Consider the following 6,854-nt stretch of genomic DNA (forward strand, 5'->3'; position numbering starts at 1 on the left):
GGCCCTTCCTCCAAGGAAGGGTGCGGCCAGGGAGGAGTCCATCCTCCCCAAGGCACCTAGGAGGTGCCTTCCCCCTTTAGGACTCTTTCTTTCCCTTATCTCTTGGCGCATGGGCCTCTTGGGGCTGGTGCCCTTGGCCCATATAGGTCAAGACGCACACCCCTACAGCCCATGTGGCCCCCCGGGGCAGGTGGACCCCTGGACCCCTTTCGGCACTCCCGGTAAATACCGATAATGCGCGAAACTTTTCCGGCGACCAAAACAAGACTTCCCATATATAAATCTTTACCTTCGGACCATTCCGGAACTCCTCGTGACGTCCGGGATCTCATCCGGGACTCCGAACAACTTTCGGGTTACCGCATACTAATATCTCTATAACCCTAGCGTCACCGAACCTTAAGTGTGTAGACCCTACGGGTTCGGGAGACATGCAGACATGACCGAGATGACTCTCCGGTCAATAACCAACAGCTGGATCTGGATACCCATGTTGGCTCCCACATGTTCCACGATGATCTCATCGGATGAACCACGATGTCAAGGACTTAATCAATCCCGTATACAATTCCCTTTGTCTAGCGGTACGATACTTGCCCGAGATTCGATCGTCGGTATCCCGATACCTTGTTCAATCTCGTTACCGGCAAGTCTCTTTACTCGTTTCGTAACACATCATCCCGTGATCAACTTCTTGATCACATTGTGCACATTATGATGATGTCCTACCGAGTGGGCCTAGAGATACCTCTCCGTTTACACGGAGTGACAAATCCCAGTCTCGATTCGTGCCAACCCAACAGACACTTTCGGAGATACCTGTAGTGTACCTTTATAGCCACCCAGTTACGTTGTGACGTTTGGCACACCCAAAGCACTCCTACGGTATCCGGGAGTTGCATAATCTCATGGTCTAAGGAAATGATACTTGACATTAGAAAAGCTTTAGCATACGAACTACATGATCTTGTGCTAGGCTTAGGATTGGGTCTTTGTCCATCACATCATTCTCCTAATAATGTGATCCCGTTATCAATGACATCCAATGTCCATGGTCAGGAAACCGTAACCATCTATTGATCAACGAGCTAGTCAACTAGAGGCTTATTAGGGACATGATGTTGTCTATGTATCCACACATGTATCTGAGTTTCCTATCAATACAATTCTAGCATGGATAATAAACGATTATCATGAACAAGGAAATATAATAATAACTAATTTATTATTGCCTCTAGGGCATATTTCCAACAGAGGGTGGGGCGCAGCAAGTCATTACGCATCAGCTTCGTCGCCGCGCCGCCGGGCTGCCAGGCGTAAAATAAAGTAGTCGTTCGAGGGCTCGTCCGTGGGACTGAACAAGAGCTTTGGCCGGCCGGCGGCGACGGACTGTGGTTTGCCCGCCGGAGGTGGAGCTCGAAGAAGCGCGGCGACGAGAGCGTGGCCTGCCACGAACATGAGAAGCCGGCAAGTAGGCAAGGATTTCCGTGACGACTTTGTGTGGCAACGGCGACCTCTGTGCCGAGGCATCATCGTCCTACTGCTTCTCCTGCTCGTGTGCCGCTATCAATCCTTGTGCTTAATTGTTCTTGGATGTGGTGGCTTCCGATGATGGCCCGATCGGTGATCTCTTGCGTGGCTGCCCATGATGGCTTGATCTAATTTAAAACGGGGAGAGATCCAAGTTGGCTATGTGAAGCAGGAATTGTGCTTGTGTACGTAGACGTCGCAAGTTGGTGTTTGAGTTTGATTCGGTTTGGGCGTCGCGTGTCTTGTTTCCTAGCTAGTGTCTACGTGTTTGTGTAGTACCACGTGACCAGAACTAACGTCGTCATGATCACATGAATAGTATCATCTCGGATGTAGAAAATAATTTAGATGAAAAAAATTGAAAGCGTAAATTCACGAAAAGAAAGCGTATTGTGACGGTGAACTCACGGAGTCAATCCGTGCTTTATTATTAGGACTAGTACAAATACCCGTGCGTTGCACCGGCGAAAAAAGGCATAATCAGCTTGCCATTGTGCATCATTTTTATACCCAATTTTAATAAATATCCATAACAAGGTTAAACATGAAAATTTCTTATTTTTAATAAAAGTTAAAGTTTTCATAAAAAATGAAACACTTTTAAGAATAGTTAATGTTTCATGAAAACTGAAACATTTCTCTAGAAAAGAACATTTTTATGGAAAAATATATTTGAACAGATGTCTTTTATGAAAAGATTTTTTTAGTTGTACATTTCTAGATGGACTTTGTTTTAGTAAAAATAATGGAACTTTCTTTGGGGAATTTTTAAGTGTTCTAAAAATGCGACCATATTTTTTTAAAACAGAGATAGTGTGAATATATGTAAAACTGTGTATATTTTAAAGCTATTTTTACCGTGTTAATTTTGTTAATTTTTTTACAGATATTTTTTGTAGCATTTTTGTTAGGTAATTTTTACAGATGGTTGTTTGGTGGGAAGAGTTAACTATTTGGGCTTAGCCCAAACAAAGCACTTGACGTTAACTTTTATTAAAATAAGGACGCACGAAGTCATCTTCCTTATCGTTCCCCATTTCAAGTCTCTCTTGTTGAAGTGCTCTACGCCGCCACCCACATCATGTCTACCTTCTTTGTCGACATGGACCTATCCCTTCCTCCAGTGGTGCGCCTAATTAATGGAGGGTTCCCGATGGGGTTAGGGGGGAGGGGTGCGAGTAGTCGCCGTTTGGTGCCCTGTCCGCTGCGTTCGCCCTATCAATCACAACCCCTACCAGCTGCGGTCGGAGTTGATCAATTGTTTCGTCCAAAGCGGCATATATGGCCATGAATGTAAATGAAAATATTGAAAGGCAACAAAACTACTTTTTGCCGAATAATACGCCACCGCAATCATGGGAGTCCAGTTAACGATTTTAATTGAAACTGAAGCCATTATTGAATACACACACAATAATAAAAGCACCAAAGTAGCAACTAAAGGGTTTGATTTCAGTCAAAGAATATAGCATTACATCAATAGCAAAACATGATGATATTTGTGAAAAATAATAATAAGAGCACTGCAACTGCTAGTAAAAGCAATATTATCCAACATGATAATTTGAACCAGCACATAGGACCACCATCAACCACAACATACTCACACAATTTTAATTAAACAGTACATGTCTAATTTTTTTATGAAAGCTAGAAACTGAAAGTCATTTACAGCCAACAATTTGTAATTGACCCTACTGGTCTACATCCAGTGAATTATGAGATACCATTTCTTTTCCTACATATCTAAAGGCACCATCAGGGATGCCAGCCAACAGAGAAGCTTCCTTTTTCAGAAATAGCACACATGTCCTGTTTTGACAGAATGGAAGTTAGCACCACCAAGTAAATCAATCTTAGAAAAAGAATAAAGTTCCGAGATGAGCTTACATTATCAATTTGCACAAATGTATTGTCATATCTTTTCTTACGGATTCATATTGGAGAATAAAATTGTCCCAGAATCAACAAAATGTTCGGATTACTTTACGAAGATCATCATTTTTTGTTAATATGAAACCTTATGAATCGTATCTCCTCAAATATGTACGTCTCCCAGCCGCAAGTCACCACCTCTCTTCCATCCATTTTAGAAGCTTCACCATTCACCACGACGCCTCTGAGCCACCGCCATCAATTTCTTTGAAAACTTAGATAGATAGATAGTTAGATAGATAGATAGATAGATATATAGTGCACTAAAAGAGAAAAAATTCATAAGAAAAGTAATGTATACACCTGATATCCTAACTACCAAGAACCGAACTGTGGTAAAAACAAACTAATACACACCATGGCTATCCAACAACACAGAGTAGTGACAAATCTGAACCGGATCCCCTTTCCATAGGATCTGATATACCTTCAGGCTGATTAACTCTAGGTGTTCTATGAAAACTCTGAAAGTCTGAATCAACTCATGTGCAACTTTTGACGATGGTGCAAATGGAGAGGCGTCACAAGATTGGATCCTTATACTGCTATATACTGTAGTACATTTAAAGCAAATAAGCTAAGAAATTGGACAGCAGGATGAAGGTGCACCACACCATCCAATTCTAAAAAGGTGGTGGCTAATGGTCTTCCTCGTTGAATCCATAAGGAGTATGCTTTTATATCCTTGAACTAAGCTGAAACTCAAGAGCTCTAAAATCTGAACGTAAAAACTTGATTTCTTGGAAGGAGGGCCACTGCACCAAATCGTGTTGCCTCGCCCGTGCATCACCGAAGCTGGGGCACTTATTTAACCCGCACATGGTGACTCATACATAAGAGAAGACCCAAGCAGAGCGATCAAGCCGTGCAATTCAAGTTATTAAAATACTAAATAGTTATTGTATCTGGACGGACAGTCTTATGTAAAACATTTAAATAATACGTAGTAGTTTGCAAGGAGATACATACTATTTTTCAAATGGCGTGTATATAAGTATACAACTGATACTACTTCAACTAAAAATAAACCTACCCTTGCCCATCAGAGAGCATGTTTTAATTTGTTCATGACCTCTGCATTTTATTCAGAAACAAGCATGCACCAAGATACTCACATAGAAAGCAGAAACCTCAAAATTCCATATGCTTTCTGTTTTTAAAACCGAGTTCCAGGTGGATTCCATATTCTAACTGCACTTTACAGGAATGGACCTACAATCATATTAAGAGGATCCTTTCATCTTGAGCTGGTGCTTCAGCTGTTGGAACACTTAAGCTCAGATCTTCAGTATGATTTTCTTTAAGTGTAGGATCGAACAAAACCTACATGATAGATTGCTTATATTGATTAATAATCATTCAAGCAATTTTCTTGCACAGATAACACTACGTCATGAAACGTATTGCTGGTATATCTTTGTTCAGTTTTTGTAATAAGATAAAGTACTTAAATGTGTGCTTACATCTATTGCATGATCTGAAGGAATAAACCAAATCAAAAGCGACTCTATGGTCTAATTATCTCTTTACTATTAATAATACTACAAATAGAACTCTGGTACTAATTCTACAGAAAAGATACACCAAATACACTATCAGGTTCAGTACCAACACCAGTTTAGACATCAAAACATATTTATAGTATAGTGGTACAGCTGCAGGTGTAAAGTCGTGCAAATTCTCGATGGTACAAACTGTAAGCTGGCAAATTGTCGATGCAATGTAGGTGCCAAATAAGTGTTGGTGTCATACCACAGTGCACTGACACAAAGCATAAAAGGAGAATGGCATATTAACATTTCATTGTTGTACCAAAGAACAGACCATAGCTTCACTGCTAAGATTAATGCGGTAGTAGCACTGCAATGACTTGTCAATAGTGACCTCGCTCCAGAATGAGAGCAATTACAATAGGTTAAAACTGTTTACCAAAAAAGAGTATCAAATAGATAGAAGATAGTTTTGCTGAAATAGATCGGGACTTTGAGAGATCAGATCAAGGAGAGACAGGTAGTGCATGTAACCTTAGGGCAGGATGGCACCCACGATCTGGTTGCTGTGTCGGGGACCGGAGCAGAGGGCGTCGGTCAAGACCAGGAGTTCCCGAACTTCATCCACGATTTTGCATCATCCTCCCGCACGAGGAGCAGAAGCGCCACCATCCCCGAAGCACAGGACGTCGAGGTGGACGTGGTTGCAAGCCTTAGAAAAGGACGGGGTGCCGCCGCCGTTGAAGCGAGGGGATCGAAGGTCGGGGAGGCCCGCCCCTACCCCCCGTCATGCCTCGCGCGGAAGCGCCGCCGTCCGCCTGGTTTCGGTGAAGCTTTCAGCCGTCGCGCCGCCCTCCTTCCTTCCCTTTGGCTCCCCTTCTCGTGCCTGCTGCCCTCCATGGCCGTCCCTTGGCTAGGTTGTGCCCTTCGTCCCCAACCCTGCGAGGCTGCGGCAGTGGCAGCTGCCGGCGCTGCAGCTCGGCGGCGTGTGGAGGTGATGGGCCGTGGAAGTTTGGGCGACGGGGGCGGCGGCGCGTGCAGGATTGGGGACGATGGGTGCGGTGGAGGCAGGGTGTGCGGGAGGATTCGCTCGGGTAGGGTTTGCTCTGGCTCGGGTGCGGGTTGGGATCACGAAACGTTTGACGACGGATGAAACTACACACGACTCCCCGAATTAGTACCACCTCGTTTATATTACGATTTTGTCTATATAAATCATAAAAGCGTATTATGACATGAGAAAAAAGCGTATTGTGACAGTGAACCCACGGAGTCAATCCGTGCTTTATTATAAAACTAGCACAAATGCCCGTGCGTTGCAGCGGGAGAAGAACAAAACCATACTTCATAAACCCGATAGCTCAAGACCCTTCCCCCTCCTCCTCCTCCCACGACCGACTACCACACATGATGACATCAGTAAACTCTTTGAAATCTTGCACACTGCCACATGATAAACACACATGAAAAGATGTGTTGTGCAAAACATAACCGTGAAAGGAATTCGTAAGTATACTGTAGGTACGTGCAATTTAAATCACAGAAATATCTACCTGGTCGCGAGTATCTCTTCATGGATTTTTTGACGTTGCTTAGTGATGCCCAAAAAATATCGCACTATAATAAAAATAGTAAAGTCTTAGTACAACATTCTTGCTTCACTACGGAGGCAACAAAGATTTCCATGAATCAGTGTTGGCTAGGTTTAGGGACTGGGTAGCATAGCGCTATTTGTGTCCAATGATATTAGAAGCATTTTTTGCGGGGCAATGATATTATGAGCATTGTACAAAGATCCTCCATCAATGCGGAGTTTGTGTTACACACAACACGTAGTCCAATTGCTTGTGCTTTGGTGACCAAAATTATTTTTATTAGGAGCACTCTAAGAGTTTGTGA

At 43.1% G+C, this 6,854-nt stretch overlaps 1 long non-coding RNA gene across 1 annotated transcript; it reads right to left on the bottom strand.

Annotated features, from left to right (window-relative positions):
- Positions 1–3,039: 3,039 nt before the first annotated feature.
- On the bottom strand, positions 3,040–6,363 carry LOC147985286 (uncharacterized). Its single transcript, XR_015616574.1, has 2 exons — positions 3,421–6,363; positions 3,040–3,342 (listed from the first exon to the last, which is right to left on the bottom strand). It is a non-coding gene; the product is annotated as an uncharacterized LOC147985286 (long non-coding RNA).
- Between the last annotated feature and the right edge of the window lie 491 nt (positions 6,364–6,854).

The sequence above is a fragment of the Triticum urartu genome, chromosome 2A, assembly GCF_056163025.1.
Source record: "Triticum urartu cultivar PI428250 chromosome 2A, HENAU_Tu73, whole genome shotgun sequence".
Taxonomy (NCBI): domain Eukaryota; kingdom Viridiplantae; phylum Streptophyta; class Magnoliopsida; order Poales; family Poaceae; genus Triticum; species Triticum urartu.